The sequence below is a fragment of the Dromaius novaehollandiae genome, chromosome 8, assembly GCF_036370855.1.
Source record: "Dromaius novaehollandiae isolate bDroNov1 chromosome 8, bDroNov1.hap1, whole genome shotgun sequence".
In the NCBI taxonomy this organism is placed as follows: domain Eukaryota; kingdom Metazoa; phylum Chordata; class Aves; order Casuariiformes; family Dromaiidae; genus Dromaius; species Dromaius novaehollandiae.
In genome coordinates, this window is record NC_088105.1 from 14718942 (window position 1) to 14732159 (window position 13218).

The window sequence follows — 13218 nt, forward strand, 5'->3', positions numbered from 1 at the left end:
AGCTAAACAAAATCCTATTTCAACACATGCTTATGTTTGTTAGCAACGGAGATCTGCCATTATTCCTCATTATCATAAAATCACCAAATACTTATCGACTACTTCTCCTTCTGAGACAAATTTAATTACATCATCCCTTCTTTCAAGCCTATATTGCATTTACAACCTGCTAAAGACAGTCAGTTTAAAGAAACTGTTGCATAACAGTTATTGAATTTCAGGGAGAAGTATAGCTTATGGTAAACACAGAAGAGGGCATTAGTGCAGCTACATGGTTATTACCTCAACTGCCACATTGCTGGCACTGTGTAAAAGTTGTTTTACAATTTGCTAAGCCCAAATAAAGTATTCAGTAATGTGATGCTGAGAAGACATATAATGGCAGATAGCAAAAGAAGTGTAAGTTTGTATTTGCACCTTTCCTCATCTTTAGAATGAATCTGAAAAGCGAGGACTAGGTGATCAGCCACTGTCAGTGAGAACAGCTTGCGTTTCTTCACCGCTTTACTGCTCTTTATTACCAGCCAGGAACAATCTGGTTCATTCTATTTTCTCTGTTATTTTCACTAATGGAAGTGTTCCCAGTAAGTATGAAAAGGATAATAATGTCAGATGGTCAAATACTGGCTACCGTATGATTAGATTTCTGTGAACATGATCACCTTTTCCAACAAGAAATTTTGCGTAGGTGGAAGAAGAGGAATATGGCGATTTGTCCAGGATGTCCAGGGATCTGACAGATACCTGGAAGTTTAACAAATGGCTGCCATACTTGAGCATAGCAACTCCATAGTGCATGTGTAACACATCCAGTGCACTGTAGTGTGGATTTGCACATATTTTAGCCAAAAAATCCACACAGAAATACAGGATTCTTTTCTTAGAGTCGTGACGAAAGTCGCCTGTGACAAACTGGAAAAATGCCTGTATCATTTATTACTGGATGTGATACTGGTTCCTTCCCCGGTTCCATGTTGCTGCCTTCTTGAATAAAAAGTAGTCTATGAAGCATAGTTACAGAACGTAAAAGAGAAGGGAAAACAGCAATGTAAATAGAAAAGTCAATACTGACCTTCTAAGACAATAAGGATTGGGGAGGATTTTTTGATCCAGCCTCCAGAAAGGGCAGAGGCTACAAGCAGAATGGGGTGCTCCAGCACTGTGTTTAGGTAGGTCTGTGAACACTTACCAAAATCATAAGCAGTACCTGACTCTGTGCTTTTAAACTAGACTTTATATTTTTAAGAATTAATCTTTTTGTGTTTTGGAGGAGCCGTTTTTGTGGTGCATTAAATCACAATGAATCTGTTGCAGGGCCTACCCTCTGCTGGACCTACTGGACTAGGCTTTATATACACTAGCTATCTCGGTATGAGGTGCAGTCTAGCTGCAGGAGATCTGCATAGGCTAATTTATCCTACGGAGAAGCAGCAGGGTTAATTAGCTTGTGCATTCCTCACTGCTGAAGCAGTTATGCTATTTCTGTTATCCGAACTGCTTCAGTTGCTGTCCTCTTGGGGACATGGATGCTTCACTGTGGTATACAGTTTAGGCATGTTAGTCCAGGGTTGCACTTTGTGGGGAATACAAGAGTGAGTGAATAATGAAATTTCCACACCAGAAGGAGGAAAGTCCTGAGACCTGACAGTCGTGATGATGCAGTGCAGGACCCTGTGAAGAGACAGCGATGCAATCAGCTGCGTGACTGTGACAGCCGCGCTGCTAGAGGGCTCTCCTTGCCCCGGGATTGCGTTTTCCTGTGCTGTACACATAGGCACCGCAGTTTGCTCTCTCGCCCCTCTGTCTTGAGCAATTTCCTCATAGGTGTGGGGGGCTCCTTTTCTGTCCTAGCTGTCTTGCATGGTTGCTTGTTGGAACAGTTAGTCCTGCTCCTTATCTAAAAGCTTTTGAACCATTGAACCTAATGGGAGGTATAAACAACAACTGGAGATAAAATGAAATTTGTTAACCACCTTAGGAGCATAGCTCAAAACGTTCTTTACCCACATGTTATACATACCTACATATAGCATAAACAACTTCTTAAAAACACTAATTGTCCTTATAAAAGGTGTAATTAAAACAAGGACCATTAAGATGTATTTTATAGTAATTTCGGTGCATCACTTCACTTACTTACCATACAAAATTTAATGTAGCAAATGGAAAATCCTAGTTAGTCCCTTTGCCTGTAGTTGTATTTTGTACAGTAGGAAAGATGCAGAGGATTTATTTTAAATCGACCAAATCTTCCAACTGCTACCATCCCCCAAAATAAAAAAAGTGATAAATAGACATGTAGAAAACATGTTTGCTTAAGTAAAAGATAATGCAGCCTCAAGGGAAATTAAGATGTAAACTGACACGTTGTCTCAAGACTGCTTTACCGCATGCTGTTGTGAGCTGCTTCTTTGCAAAGCCATTAATGCAATGAACGTTCTTGTCTCACGAGTATTCACTAATTGGTTGTTCCCCGGGTTGCTTCAGTGCATCACCAACACTGCCAACACCCATTTTCTTGGCTTCTTGGGCTAAAACTTTATTTAAAACGATCTTATTTGTAGGGATTGATGTTCACATGTTGGAACACAAAAATAGTGTTAAATAAACTGTGTAGTATGTTTGAAACTTGTCAGAACAGCATTTTTTCGAGTGTCCTTCATGAAGTAACTTGTCGCGCTATGCAGAGTATGAAAATTCAGTGGATATTTTTATAGTACCCAGAAGTAAAGGGAGAAGGCAGGCAGAGACTCTAAGACAGATGGAGCTGCACGAGTAAAAGAATTATTGTGAACTGTGGTGGCATGAGGTTGAGGGACAAATCGGGTCAGGTTAGAGCAGAATTAATGGGCAAGAGAGTAGATGGATCTGAGATCTGACTTACAGTGAAAAGTATAACCAGCTGGACAAATTGAAAAATTTTGCAGTGTCCTGTGTATCAGCAACATCCTTTTGCAAACCTCAGAGCCCTTCTGAGGTTTAAGCAACTAAGGTTAAATCCTCTGCTAGGCTAAATAGTGCAGTTCCATTGACCACAATGGAACTATTTAATTTACTCAGCTGAGGATCTCACTTGCAGTTTTTCATGGTAAAGGGGATCACAGACCCTTTTATTCTACTGAAAGCACCAGCACCTCGTCTCTTTCTCTTCCCCTCTCTCTCACACACAGACACACGCTCTGGTAGGGCAGGCTGTTCTGCCAAACATTTCTCTAATTTACTTTCAAAGACTGATAGTCAGAGAAATCTGAAGTGTGAGAAAAAAGAATGAAATGGCTTCTGGCTGACTAGCTTCTGTGGCTTGTGGAATATGCCTACAGAGTCTGCGTAAGCATGCCTGAACTAGCTCTGTGTAGAAACAAGGATACAGAGTCAGACCAAAGGTCAGTCTGGTCCTTGCCTTGTGGCTCTGATGGGGCCAATGCTGGAGACCTGTAGTGGAGCACAGGGTAAAATATGGGTCTGGGCAGGCGCATAGCAGTGCATCCTCTGAATATGCTTCCTGCATGGAGCGATTTCTGAGCCAGACATGTCCTGAAGGAGAGGTCTTTGTTTTTAATGGGAATCATGGATTTTTCTTTAATGATTTTCTCTTTCTTTCAACCCATGTAATCTTTTAGCATTCGCTGAGTTCTTTGGAAAGGAATTCATAACTCGACTGCATGTTATATGAAGAAATATCTTACCATTCTACACTGTGCAAAGAAGTTTCTTCTGATCCTAGCCCTGCAATTTCATTTGATTCCCTCCCCCACCCCGTCCCTGCTTTTTGTTTTGGAAGAAACAGTGAACAATCAACCCCTATTCACAGTCTTCCTTCCACTCACCGTATTATAGACCTCTCTATTCAGCCTTCAGTTGTCTCTTTTCCAGACAGAGAAATACTCATATACTCAGCTGCTCCTTTTTCAAAAGCTATGCCATATATTTGATCATTCTTGTAGCCTTTCCCTGTACCTTTTCCATCTGCGAAGTATGTTTTTTGAGAGGAAACTGACTCAGATTTATGCACTGGCATAATGATATTGTCTGTTCTAGTTTTTATTACATTTCAGTTATGTCTAACACTAAATTTGCTTTTTGACCACTACTGAGTACTGAGCTGATGTCTTCATAGAGCTATTTATTGTAACATGAAAATCTCATTACCACATGTTTGGTCAGTTTAAAGACCATCATTGCATAAGTAAAGCTGGGATTATTTTTTCTGGGGTGCATCACCTTCACTGACCTGTGACTTCCTCGCTAAGCAACTTAGTGTCACAGGGGCCTCTGCAGTTCTGTAGAAGCATTACTTTGACATCTGTCCTTAATACGGTGTAAAAAATCACTGCAAAAATGCACCCAGCCACCATTTTATGATGAAACTGGCTTAATGAGAGCTCTGTTTGTAGAAATAAATGCCACTTGATGACTGTTCATTCTGTGGGGATTCTTTTTATCTGATTGAATAATAATTTAAAATGAAATGAATAGTTACCATGTACACTGCTATAAAAGTATCACAGTCATCTCAAAGATAGTAAAGGAAACATGCGATTTCTCTATGGACCGCAGCCTCTTCCCCAGTGGTTCCCTAGTCCAGTAGCTAAAGCAGGAAACCTGAGTTCGAGTTCCGATGTTCTCTGTTGTCCAAAGTTTGCGTGAATAGGTCTCTCATCCTCTGACTTGGTTTCTTCCTGTTTATGAACATACTGTCATTTATTTATGTGTTATTCTGAGATCTTTAGAAAAGCACTGCACAGGTATTATTTTTATTTGTTTAACTTCCTAAATAGTGCATTTTTCTTGTTCTTTCCCCGCTAATAGAGAGATGTTGGTGGAGGAGAAAGACAGGCTGAATTGTTCTTTAAGATGTGGCTTTTTGTTTTAGAGGTGTATTCTCAATGTTATTTAGACATCAAATGGTGGAATAAGCAAAGTGCCTGATCAAGATAACTAGTGCTCCCAGAAATAACCTGAAATACCTGAATACTCTCCCTGCCAAATACTTCAAATTTTTATTTGAAGGGAAATTAGAAATTAGAGTTGAAATTCTGAATTTGTTTCCATCCAAACTGAAAGAAATCTTGATTTTTTTTTTTTGAAAGAAGACATTTGATTTGGGCCCCATCGACTGTCCTGTTGCAGCATCACTCAAACCCTTCATTTCAGCAAGGCAGAAACATTGATTTTTTCTGGGATCATTTCGATAGTGTAATTTCACTTTTTAGCCTGATTTTCTAAAAAAATGTGTTCATCTCCTGCCTGTTAATGCTTTTGGAACTCACTGGTCAATTTTAACCGTATTTTGAAATGGATCAGGAATATTAAGTTCCTACAAATTTTGGGAAACAGCCTGGCAAAGAATAATCCTACTAATGATCCTTTTAAAGTATGAAATGTGAACTCATTGCATGTTGCACACCAGAGAGTCCACATCAGAGAGAGGTTTATGAATGCCCAGATCTTGAAGAAAGCTTTATTTGTGTTATTTTATTTTTTAATTTTGTTTGAATTTTATTTGTTGTATTAATTTTACAGTGTTCTCTTAAACACCAGAGAATCCAATATCATCTGTTAATTTTTCTCTCGTGTTAGGATCCTGTACTGTTTAGTGAGAGATAGGTTCACAATGCGTTCCTTAGTTACAATCTCCCAAGAAGCATAAATTCTCTGGAAAATCTGTCTGCATTAATTCCAGTGCTCAGGAAACTGCTTGTTGCATTGTGTTTTGCAATACAATATAAATAAAGGTTGGAATGGTTAAGTCAAAATGAAGCATCTCATCAAGCTGTTTCTTTAGTTAGTCATGAAAATTTCAAATAAGTTGCTACTTGCTGAAAGACTGAATTATTGCAATAAAAAGTCTCTTGTCTCTTCAGCAGAAGATTTTCGAACCACATCACACAATAGGTTTAGTAATATTGGCCTTCACTGCCCAAACAGTTCAATTCTGAGAAACTGTAAATACTTCCCTCGAGTGTCATCAATGTCTGGGTTAAATATGGAATATAGAGATAGGAAATATATATTCCTTTTTGGCTCAGGAAGAAGGAAAACTGCAGAGAATTGGAGACGTGAGGGTATTGTTAGTAAATACCCCTGAAATAAATCACCCTTGGAAATATAAAAAGTTTCTATTTGATGCATGTTCCCATGCAATGGCTCAGACACTACACTGTCTGTGAGAGAAGAGGAGGAAGCATGGAAGGACCAATGAGTTTTGACTGGGCTACAAGTGTTTTACTGAGAAGGCAGAAGGTATCTTTCTGCTTTTTCTCATTAAGTTTTAGTAGGTACAACACACAGAGACTATGAGACACATCAAGGCAACATAGCTAGTCAAATGGCAGAGGTAAAATTAGCCATCAGTTTCTCTTCATCTTTAGGTATCTGGAGTATTGAAATTTTTCCTCAGGCTTGATATCCAATGCTGTGACTTTCAGCTACATTTTTATATACCACTGTTGCACATATGCATGGAGTTTTCTGCTTTTACTTTTTTTTGTAGCTAAAAGCGAGTTCAATGTGAGAAGTTTCAGTGAGGTCACACAATAAATTGGCTCCCAGTTTTGGGATACAGAAGTGATATCAAACATCAGTGATGGAAAAAAACCTTACAGATTTAAAAAAGTTAAGCAAAACAAAACAAAACAAGCTTTACTAAAAGTGATGTGATTTCTGTTCTTCTCCAGCACTTTGCTTTGTTTACCACCCATTCCCCTAAAAACTTACAGTCCTGTTTATTAAGAAAAGGTCATGCTAATTGTCTGTAGTCACCTCTCACTATTTGCAAGTGCCGTGGTGCAGGATGAGTGGTAGAAATATTCAGCTTTCCCCAGCAGGCTTTTATTTGTCTTTCAAACCTCTAATCAAAACTGGCACTTTATTGCCCCTACTGATTATGTCTCTGTTAAAACCAGTGCATTTGTGTCTTTCAAATATTTACTCCTATCCCATCTGCACTAACACTCAGAGACAGTGTGGCCATACCAGTTACTAGCATGATCAAAAGGCAGCAATGAACTGCAGATTTAAAAGAACTCATTATTTCAGAACCACGTATACTTGTAAATGTGTTGCAATTTGTGAGAGAGAGAAAACACGCATGCAAAAGAGAGAGATGTATCAGAGAGCTTGACAGATATAAATTCCTGTTGAAAACAGCTTAGAGCAGTTAAAAAATAACAGTACTGTTTACAGGAAAGCATCTCGCTTACCCCTATAGGGATCTGAGCAGCCAGTCTGCTCTCATTCTAGCCCATAGGAGGTTTTTCTATCAACTTCCGTGAAAATTTGAACATTCCCCTACTTCTCATTGTTATGATATGTTTTTTTTAAAATGAACATCAACAATAATTAAGTTCTACTGACATGAACTAAGAGTGGCTGCCCTCGAAGGGACTCTGACAGCTTAACTATGTTATTGCCAAGGTGAAATACAGCCTAAAGAAAATATTATGGAGTTTAGATACCATCATCAAAGATTTCCATGAAACAATGTAAGCTGTGAAAATTGGATAAATATGCACTTTTTCCCATGTAACAACAGATGCCTTTCAATGCTTTGACAACAAAATATAATGACAAAAAATCTCTTTTTCTCTTCTGATTTCCCATCAGCTAAGTTTGAGAATATAAGTAGTTTAACAGAAGTACTCCGTACAGGAGCTCTACAGTTAGCAAAACCTGATAAATAAAATATAACCTAAAAAGTTTAGAGTTCTGGTCAAGCTGAAAGCAATTTATAATTTCTGAAATCACCGAATTCACAGGAAGGACATCAAAAGAGCTTTAGCTAAAGTGTGTAGAGATGTCAGTTTCCTACGTCCCTTTTCTTTGAGTCGAGTCCCGACAATAGGCAGCACAGGAATATTGCTTATATCATCTCCTTTATACAAACATTTACCCATGATTAAATGTGATGCATTGTCACACACTGTTTTTTATGTTTCCAACTACAAGTATCATCATGTAGATATAGGACTGTTTTGCATATGTAAGTCTGCAGGTTCTGTACCGATGCCTGATCTTTAAAGGTACTGAGCATTAATAGTAGCCTAAGGATCTAAGCCTGAGAAAGCCTGGTTCTTGTTGTATACTATTTAGAAATGAAGAATTTGTGGCTGATTGTAGGTCTCTTTTGTGTATGATTGTGCATAGTTAAAGAAAACATAAGCTGACATACACAGGTGTGGTAAATACTCTCTTACTGACCCATCAGGGTGCAGGGATCGTGCACCCTAACAGGCAGGGCTATGTGGTTTCTCATTTTTGTAGGCATTTTTGTATATGGTCTGAACTTGCTTATGCCTTTCTATAATCCAAGTCAAAGTGGATCAGAAAGAGCTGGAGGTGGTTTAAAATCATAGCATGCTTAAAAAAATCTTTCTTTTTCTTTTCTCTTTGTAAGTCATATGTGATTTTCCATTGCACTGACCCACTACTGGTCCCTTCACTACTTGTCCCTTCTGAAACACAGAGTGGAGCAACATTCTTTAGGGCTGGAGGATACAGGTTCTGCCTGTGCACCTGACAGGTTAGCAGTTAATAGTAGGATTAAAGTGGATTACTGTTTTAGGATATCACACAGGATATTTTAAAAATACATCCAAGAACTTAGGATTCTGACTGACAACTTTGCAAATGTTTGAATTTTTGTTCAGTTAATTTTGAAAGAAGAGCTCCATGACTTCCAATACACATTACATCTCTTTTGTTTCCTAGTACTGTTGTTACAGAGTTTCAGACCTGAATTTCTGATTATTGCTGGATTAACAAATTGGCAGGCTATTTTTGCTGTTAAATCAGAACAAGGAATAGCACCACGCTCACAAGGTGTCTCACCCCTGACCTGGAAGAATACCGCTGGGGTGAAATAATCCATCTACTCATTCAGTTTTTTGGAACTTCTTTTGAAACAGCAGAAAAAGCTGCTAATTAGCACTAACAGCGATGGTGTTTTTTTTGTCTTGGAATCCTCTCCTAATGAGATTTCCTTTCAACTTGCTACAGTGCAGTGCCTGCATTAAAGTGTTCAGTACCCGCAGCAGCTTTGAACCTTCGTTTTGAAAAATATGTTCATTGAAGCGACAACCCCCCCAACCATAAGAATTGAAATTTTGAACAGTAAGTGAAATATTCATGGGCTTTAATGCAAATGAATTGATACAGAGAGAAGAAGAGCTTAAAAAACTACTTGTTTTGGTGGCTGTTTTATCAGTTTCTTGGAGGGGGGAGGGGTTGCCCTATTCCTTTCAAAAGAAACCTGAGATCTCTGGGACTTCTCTTTCATCTTTCGCGTAACTGCTGTTTCCTGTAATACCAATTATACAGCAGGTGCATTTGCAGAACATTTAACGTGTTTTTATCTGCAATGGAAAATGTGTTCCAAAAAGAACTTGCTGAATTTCAATTTGATGACCAACATGCTGCAGTGCAAACCCTACCCTTAAAGCTGGGGTCGAAAGAAAGAGGCAGAAGGACTGGACACGCGGCATGTTAGCATGGAGCCTTCGGGCATCTCCACCAGGCTGGGCTGCTGCTGACTGACCTTCCACGGGAGCGGGCCGGCTGTGCGGCGACCGGCTGTGCTGCTCTGTTGATACAGTTGATGTTGCTGTGAATGAAGCAACTGCAGAGATCTGGGGCTGTAGTTCAGGTTTTATGAGGTTTGAGTATTTAGAGCTTTTGATTGCCTAATGGAGTTGGAAACAAAAGTTTTATGGAGCCCTGGAGTTGTTAAAAACAATATGAATGTGGGAAGATTGATATGCCGCTTTCCTTCTAACTTTTTCCTGTTTTCGAAGCTTGGGAGCAGATTGTGTCCTATGCCAGTTTTCTTCAGCATTAAACATTTTGTCTAATAGTACTGACATAAATCTCCAGCCATTTATTTCTTTTAATGGAATAAAATCCTTTACACACTTATACTGATATGTTAAAAGACCTAAAAGCTGAGCATTTTTATAGAACCATTGTAATCTTTATTGGTGATAAATTAATTACAACTATGTATCATCATATTGAAGTTAGGTTTATTAACAGATGGTAGAACAGAATCTGAACTCGTCCTGAAAATAAGAACTTCTTTAAATGTTAAATTGAAAACATGCATATTTTAATACATATATTAACCTATTTTCAAGGATAAACAGAAAGAAGAAATGCCTGCTTTTTTCAATTGATAGCCAAAAATACCACAAAAGTCGGTATTTGTGACTATGGAGGTAGCATTGTGTTAAAATTAAGAAAAAAAATAAGAAAACAATTTATTAATTTTTAAATGTTTTGATGAAGTTTTGGTGAAATCTCTGTGCTCAATTGTTTAAATCTCCTTTTCAGTTGTTTAAAATACAGTTTAACCATGAAAAGAGGCACAAAAGGGCATGACATATTGACATGGAAGGATGTGGATCACTGCATCTCATGAATTTCCATACCTTATGTCAGCAAGCTGCTTTTGAAAACTGTTTTCCCCAACTGCCAACACTTCAAGCTCAGCCTAGACCCTACCAGTCCCGCTGGCTTCTTTCCATCTTATATATGCTCACCACAAACAATTATTCTGCAGGCTAAATTGTGCTTTCAGCTACACGTGCACAACTTCGCTGCTTTCAGATTATGTCTGTGGTGACACCTGTGCAATTCCATTAGCCTTTCAGTGTTACAGGTCATTGTCACCACAAGCAGTATCTGAAGCTAATGGGATTTCTCTGCTGCAATGTAGAATGGAAGTTGCGTGGCAACATTTTTATAGCTGGTAATTATGCATTAGATGGTAGGAACTCATTTCAATTGTCAGCCTAGGTTATTTTTGTGGTACTCATAGAGGAAGAAAAACATTTATAAATGGCCAGATTCTGAGACCCTCATTCAAACTGGACGATATCTTGCTGTACAAGAAATCTTAATGAGCTAAGGTATTGCTTAATGCAAATAAGGTTTCAGGATCTGGCCCAAAGAGGACAAAAGTGATGCAGAAATCAGGAATACATGGTACATATGTAATCTCACGTTTATTCATTTTTAACTTCACTCTTTTCAACAGAATACATTTAAAAGAATGTGAGTGCAAACTTAATTTAAGGACATAAAGTTAAGGTCCTGTTAAAGTAATTTATCTGTGTTGCTGTAGCATACTTCCTTCGGGCATCTACTTTGAGGTAAACAATTCCAACACTTGAAAGTAAGAGATCATTAACAGAATGGTTTATTTTGTGGCAGACATGAGCATAGTTAGAGAACAAACAGTGTGTTGCTTGTTTTCATAACAAAGGAAACAGAAGTAGCACAAGGAACAAGACAGCTTCAGATTTAAAGAGAAGCATAAGAACAGCTTTGTATATTAATTTCACCAGTTACCTCCTTTCTTAGCCACATAACTGCAGATTTCTGTTTCACCTGCCTAAACTAGAACAAACAGAAATGTAAGAAGCACTCTCTTCTATTCTGGTAAGGTACCCTAAAAGATACCGGTATTTTAGAGACACCAGGGTATCCCTAAAACAATGGGCATATATTGGAGCCTGGTCTCCATGTGTTTCTTTCCTTCACCCTGATAACATTCTACTTCCCTAGTCAGTGCTACTGACCACCATGTATTCAGGCTGTCCACTAGTAGGTCTTTCTATAGCATTTGTCATGGGGGCAGAAGTAGAAATTATTAAGAATTAAGTAGAAATATTTTAAAACAGCAATTTTGCTTAAAATCAGGGTGAGGAGAGGATGCTTACTGCTGAGAAAATCAGGCCCTAACTATAAAATTTGGAAAGCTATGAGTGATGAGAAAAGATGCTCTGAAGCTTATTCAAGCACCACTTCCATTATGCTATGGCTGTATTTTCTGGATGAGCTTGTGGTGGTGATGAGTGATGAGTAGGCAATTTAGCATTCACTGCCATAGCCCTGAAGGCTGTCACTGCTTTGACCTTCTGCAATGCCCCGAATCTGAGGTGTATGCACCAGGCAGTCGTTTAAAAAGCCAGAGGAAAGGTAAATCAGGCATGATTTTGAGTTGTTGCAAGAAAGGATAACAATATATAGCAAAAATAAACATTAAATAGAAAGGAATAATGCAAATCCTAAAATAAAGCAAGTCTCTTAAAGGAGACAAATTGGAACCGTGGAAGTGAGGCATACATTGGATTGAAATGATGCACTCTGAAATCAGACAAATCATTCTTGAGAAGTGAGTGACAGTGATGGGAACTTCTAGCTGGTGGGTGAAGATGAACAAGCTGAGTTATATTACTTATTTAAATCATTTTATGATTAAATAATTGTGGGAGAGACACCATTTTAATTAGAGTATGTATCTTCAGAAATACAGACACCATAGTATATTCTTCAATATGCACATACTCTATCCAAAAAATTGAGTTACAGATTAGGTGCCAGTGATCTGTCTAGAAATTATGTTTCAGGAACTGATGTATCTGTGTTATATACTGTAGTAAGATGAAGAAATGTCCCTTTATTAACTTCTTCACTGATCAAAAGGAAAAAACAAGCCAGAACATCAAGTGGAAAAATGTGTGAATAGAAAGATTCATTTGTACCCTGACAGCTCTGGACTGAACAATCCTAGCCTAGGCACCGGAGTGGCTTTGTCTTCACAGCTTCCTCTTGTGGTAGCATTTGATAATCCACCCTGCAGAAAACCGATTTTTGAGGAAAACCTGTATTGGGGAAAGACACTAGTGCTCAAATAATTTATACTGCAATAATTTCTGTAATAATATAAAATATGAATGAAATATATTCTAGAAAACACAGTATGTAAAACATACAACAGAAGACTGTCTTGCCTGATTGACAGATTGTCCTAAGCTATGGAAATAATGTCTTTTTGATCTGAAAAATAGAGATAATGACACTGATTTAGCAATGGGAAATGCTATACAACTGTGGTTATTTTAGTCAGCAGTGTTTTCATTCATTCATTCATTCATTCATTCATTCATTCATTGCCGTGGGATTTGGTTCACACTTTTTGCCAGAAGGAACAAAATATTTGCATCAGAGTCAAGAAGAAACCAGTTCAACAAATACAGGCAGAATATTGCTGCAGGACAAGCTCTGGTACTTGCTATGTTATCTGATATATCTTATTTTCCAGCTGAGAGGGCCTTATCCAAAACCATGGAAGTATAGATAATTTTTTTCTTTGTTTCGACTGAGCATTGGATCCAAAGTCATGTTAAATAAAATGAATAGAAGGTTTCTGTTAGTAAT